This window comes from Pinus tabuliformis, chromosome 9 (assembly GCF_031772625.1).
Source record: "Pinus tabuliformis cultivar Carrire ecotype Pingquan chromosome 9, CPIR1, whole genome shotgun sequence".
Taxonomy (NCBI): Eukaryota; Viridiplantae; Streptophyta; class Pinopsida; order Pinales; family Pinaceae; genus Pinus; species Pinus tabuliformis.
Window position 1 is genome coordinate 1450732389 of NC_142307.1, and position 6020 is coordinate 1450738408.

A 6020-nucleotide genomic window follows, 5' to 3' on the forward strand; every position below is an offset into this window, starting at 1 on the left:
ATCTCAATAGTAAAATCTGTCTCTTTTTGGGGGTAGGTCTGGTATTTCTTTAGGAAATACATCTGGAAAATTTTATATCGCAGGGATGTTCTCTAGTGATACATATTTATCTTTAGAGTCAGCATACCCTACTTGTATAGCATATCTTTGACAACCTTTTCTGATGCATTTGGCTAATTGGGAGGTTATTATTGGCCTTAATTGTAGAGGTTTCTGAACACCTTGAATTTCCTATCTCTCTCCTACTTCATCTCGGTAGGTAATAGCTTTTGTCTTACAATTTACTAAGGGCCAGTGCATTTCTAACCAGTGCATACCTATCAAAATGTCGTATGACCCTAGGGGTAACACATTTAAGTTAGCTATGATAGGTTGACCATCTAATTTCAAGGCGCAGTTACTTACTTTAGACAAAACTCTTCTTGTTGCTCCTGGTGCTAGCTATACTAACCATGGGTTTTCAAATTTAACAGCTTGTAATTTACATTGTTCCATTACCCTCGGACTAATGTAACTAAATGTAGTACGAGGATCTATTAAAATAAAGCAGGTTTGGTAAAAAATAGTACCTTCAAATTCAACCATAGTTGGTTGAAACTCTGCCTAATGATCTTCAAGAGCTGCGTTGATCCTAGGGATGCTTCTTGCCACTTCTCGCACAGTGGATGCCTCCTGAATTTGTGGGATATGGTATGCTCCCTTGCGTTGAGGGAAGTTTTGACATAATGTAGTCCTCTGCATCCCCAACACTGTACAGGTGGTCTGTTAATTATTTGTGCTTCGTTTCTACCAGTTTCTTCATTGTTCCTAGCTTCTTGTGGTACCTTAAATATGGGCTTATTCACATTCCAATTACCTTGACCTTTATATAATCCCTTCTTGCTGGTGCTCTTAACTCGCTTATGGCTGGGAATGAATTTATTTCCCTTCTTGTCTGCCCACCTTTTACTCGTATCTCTCTTTGGTTTATTTTGATCATAACAGATTTGTGCTTTCTGAATGACTTCTTCCATGGTTTTTGGGTTGTCAAATTCCAGTTGTTCTTTCATTAACAACGGAAGACTGATGACAAACCATTGTACTTTGGCTTTTTCTTTGTGAATATAAGGAACGTATTGCAATAATGATGTAAATTTTGTTATAAATTCATTCATGGTCATTTGGTCCAAGCAGAGATCATGGAACTCTTTTTCATTCTCATTATAAAATCTCTTTGTCAAACATTTTTCCTTGAAGAATTTTTGGAGTTTATCCCAAGTTATGATTTTCCCATTGACCTGATGGACTGTTTTTACTTCCTCCCACCATAATGTAGCTTTCCCTTGAAGCTGGAAAATGGCTAGGCGGGCCTTCAAATTGTAATCATATTCATACAGTGGCAAATACTTGTTCATATTAATTAACCATGCTTCTGCAACCTCTTCTTGTTCCCCGTTAAAGAGAGGAGGCTTGATTTTACGAAACTCTCCTTTGATTTTAATTTTATGTTTCTTCTTTGTCTTGTGATCAGAGACGTTTCCTGATTCTTCGTCCTATTTTTCTTCTCCTCCTTTTGTTTCCATATTTTTAGTTCATAACTCTTATTCCCCAGTCGTGTGGCCCTGCTTCAGACTGGGGGCTAGTGGCTGATGATTCTGTCTATCCAATAGGTCTCTTAGAATCTTTTCTTGTTCCTGCACCAATCTTTTAGTTCTTGGATAGTTGTTGAGAGATCTGCATTGGAATTTTGTGTATCAACACACAGCTGCACCCAAACCTCAGGATTGCTTTCTCGAAATGATGTTGGCCATGTCCCCAATATGGAGCCATGTGGTAGATTTCTAGCTTGCCTCATGCTGACTATCTGATATCTGCTACGTGTGCAACATTGATTTTGTTATTCATTATTCTAGAGGCCTCGCTTTTGGAACCTGAGTACTCTGATACCATATGTAACACATCCAACTAATAAACATTATATATATAAATAAATTTTCTTATATAATGACCCCAAACAATACACAATTATGGCAAAAGACACATTATTATTATTAACATATACAAATGGTTTGTAAGCACAAAAAGACAAGTTTTATTATCAAAATCATATGAGAATAAAAGATTTGGACTTTATGTACTTTGATAAATTATACAAAGATTGGTGGGATCTGGTTGCACACGGTAATTGAACTCATCATTAATACATTCCTAAGAGTTTAAACATGTTGGGTACGTTGTTGGCCTAGGCCCTAAATGATACAGGCCATAGCCTCAATTCCCGCCATAGGAACACATGCGTATTTACTCTTTGATGTCCTGGTCATGGTTGTTTCCTAATGGTTACTCATCTGTCCATATCTGAACACTAATCCTTGGGGTCTGGCGCCTCCATCAATGATTCTCCATAGCTGGATAGATCGAATGGCCCACAAGATGTCTGGCATTCTTTCCTTGACAGTGTGGTTTCATTCGGTCATTGTTTCGTTCCAGAGATTTTGTGGGTTTATGGCTCTGCTCTGTTCTTGAGTGTTTGTTTCCGCCTGTAGATCTAGTTCACTGGATTGTCCATTCCTTGTTTCGACATCTTGATAAGTTGATGGTTCTAACACTGCTTCAACGCCCTGGAACACAATCAGCAGACGCAAGGCTTGCATGCATCATTTCCACAGGTAAAAGTTTAAGGTTTTTTTCCACAATTTCTTCTTCGTTTAACAGAGTTAGTATCATCTTTGAAAACTTCGATTCCTTTACATATTCTAACAAAACCTCTATGTTTGTGTAAGGCATTGATTCCCGGGACAAGAGTTTGGCTTGGTGGTACAACAAAACTCTTCAACCAGCTCCAACATACGTGACCAGCCTCGGGTATTATGACTTACTTCATATCTTTCTTAGGTCAGGGTTTTATGACCAGGATTCCAAGTCTATAAGACTGTGTTAATTGTTTTAAATGGGATTTTTGAGGCCGATGGAGCCGAGGCTCTACTGTTAGGTTTTATTTGCTCAGAATTTGGTTTGAGGCTTAAGATAAACCTTACGGCTTCGGCCGAATGTGGAAGGTTTTGGCACTATGTTCAAGCCGCCTTTATTAGTATTCTACATATATTTTGGGCATTTAATCTGTATGAATGGAACTTATCAATGGTGTATTTCTTTTGAGATGAGGGTTTTCACACTCTATATGCAAAGTTCAGATTGTTTTTCCATGTTTATTCAATGCTGAGTTTTGGAAGTTGTAAGTTATCTTTTCTTAATTTACATAGAGTATTTAATTTACACTAGCGCTCTATACAGAGCTTTATTACGACTCAAAGTTTGTCCCTCAATTCATTCTGCACTGTTTTAGTTACGATTTTAATAAATTCTCTCTGCTTGTTATAGAAAAAAGAGAAAACATATTAACAGTTCCGTTAGAAGCTTGGAATACTAGAGTTGTTGCTATCTCGTTAAGACTATAACTTTTTATTATTTGTGAGTTTAAATTTTATTTATTTTGTCTATTTGTATCCATGGGGCTTTGCTTAATTAGATAGCTTATTTGCTATGCATCGATTTGGTTATAATACATGTAAATGATTTTGGTACCATATTCGGAACCGTTTTGAATATGTTTGTCTTTAAGAATACTTGTTCTCTTTTTAGGTTTAGAGAAATTCCTTCGATTGAGAGACTAATTTAACTGCTTTTCCTGATTTAATTAAAAGACAAAATAGAGGTTTTACCATATCTGGTATTGTGTTAGCAATGTTTATAGGAATCTTATCATTTTCCAAATTTTAATTTATCTTAGAGAAATTTTGTCATTTTCCAATTTTACTTCATGTTACACTACTTTTTCATTTTCCAAAAATACTTCTACATCTAAGTTCTCTAATAATGTTATTGATATTCCTTTAGTTCTTCTTGGTAATTATAATAAGGGTTCTCCTTCAATTTTCTCATTCCTTTAGTTCTTCCTGTAATTATTTTCCTTCAGTTTTCTATTATTACTTTACTTTTACTCTTTGATGAAATATTTCAAAAAAAAAAAAAAAAAAAACTATGTCGTACATTAAGGAATAGGAAACCCTGTCTATAATATTTTCAACAATCATTTACATATATTCTCTCTTAACACAGTCTATCTCTCAAGCTATAATTCAGAGGATGACTTATACAAGAAATTCTTTACTTATTTGTTTAAGTTGTTGAGGGCTGAGTCTAAAACAAGATCTGCACTTTAATTTTCCTCCGTGTCATGAGATTACTAGATTCGCTAAAGGGCTGAGTCTAAAACAAGATCTACACTTTAATTTTCCCGTGTCATGAGATTACTAGATTCGCTAAAGGGCTGAGTCTAAAACAAGATCTGCACTTTAATTTTCCTCCGTGTCATGAGATTACCAGATTCACTGAATCTCCTTCGTGGTACTTCTCACTTTAGGAGTTCTCTCTCTTATCATAGACCTTAATATTTACCAGTTATCTAGTCTTTACCAAACATAGCCATCACAGATTGCCTGACCCTTCTTCACAATTTCCTTTCATTTTTCTGATCTCAAATACTCCTATCCTCTTGATCCTTCAAGTAAAATTACTCTAGAGATTTAGTTTTGAAAGAGATAACTGTCTCCATAAGTAATTTCCTAGTAAACCATTATTTACCCATAACTACAAAATTTATTCTTCTATAACTAAATTCCAAAGATAGTAATAATTTGTTTAGTTGCAATAAAAAAAAAAATATTTACATTAATAAGAAATATTAAATGACTATTTTAAAATATTTAATGAAATTTAAATTCCTATCATCGATTTAATAATTAAATTTTAATTTTGGAAATCTTATTCTAAAATAAACACATTTCTAAACATAATAATTATCAAATAGATAATGAATATTTAACCTTCCTGGTATTCATAATATGAAAAGCAAATTAAATTTGAAATTTACTTGCAAAGGTGCTATGTCTTCTCTACCTTTTTATTAAATTAATTTATTAAATATTCCACATTAAGCTAGTTTATAAATTATAGTAATTTTGTTTTTTTTAACCTCAAATGCATAGTTACATGTGGTACGTCTGAATAGCATGTTAAGACGTTGACGATATATAGCCTCAAACCATTTGACACATGCACATACGTCACAAAGCACATATGTTTCTCAATGTCCCGACAAGAAGAGAAGTCCCTTCAGTGCACAACGAGAAGGAATATTGATGGAATATGACTTCATTTACCAAAATTCCACAGACGAGAAGGAAAGCCTCTTTAGTATCGTGCTCGCTTTATGTTCCGAAAATTGATGGAATACAATTTCATCTGCCAAGGGTTCGATTTCATCTACAATTTCATGTTGTGAATCTTGATGAATCATCAGATAGTGACTCGCCCGTATATGCATGGTTTTTGAGCATTTCACTGTCCACGCCATACGTATGCTGACTTCCGAGCTACGCGATTTGAGTATTCCAATCTCCGCACCATATACGGAACTCGCAGGAGGGTGAAACTATCATCGACATCCACTTTTCTCAACAACTGTACAATAAAAATAGTGTTGAATCGGTGTTTTCAGCCGTACCATGGAGGAAATGCCCCCACATGCTCTACCAGGCGAACATCGTGGAGAAAGGTCGTGCCAATTTAAGGGAATCGGATTCCGAAAATGGGGGAGATGGGTAGCCTCGACTGCGGAGATCTCGTCAGAAGTTATGGCTTGGATCATACACAACTGCTGAACAGGCCGCCCGCCGCAGTGTATTGCCTTAGACGGCCCAACGCTGTATTCAACATTCGGGATTCACTTCCCTGTATTCCCTCTGCGTCTTCTTTATCCCGTCACCAGATTAAGCTCGCCGCTGCCAAACATGCTACCTTGGAACAACCACCTCCCATTTCTCCTTCGGCGCACAGTAACGATGAGAATGAGAATGCCACGTTGCATTACCATCAATCTCGGCTTTTGTTCAAGATTGGATTGAGCTTGGATTGTGCCTTTCCCAGCTAGCATTGAGCATTTCAGGAAGCGAAGACTCTACCATCCCTCCATAAATTGT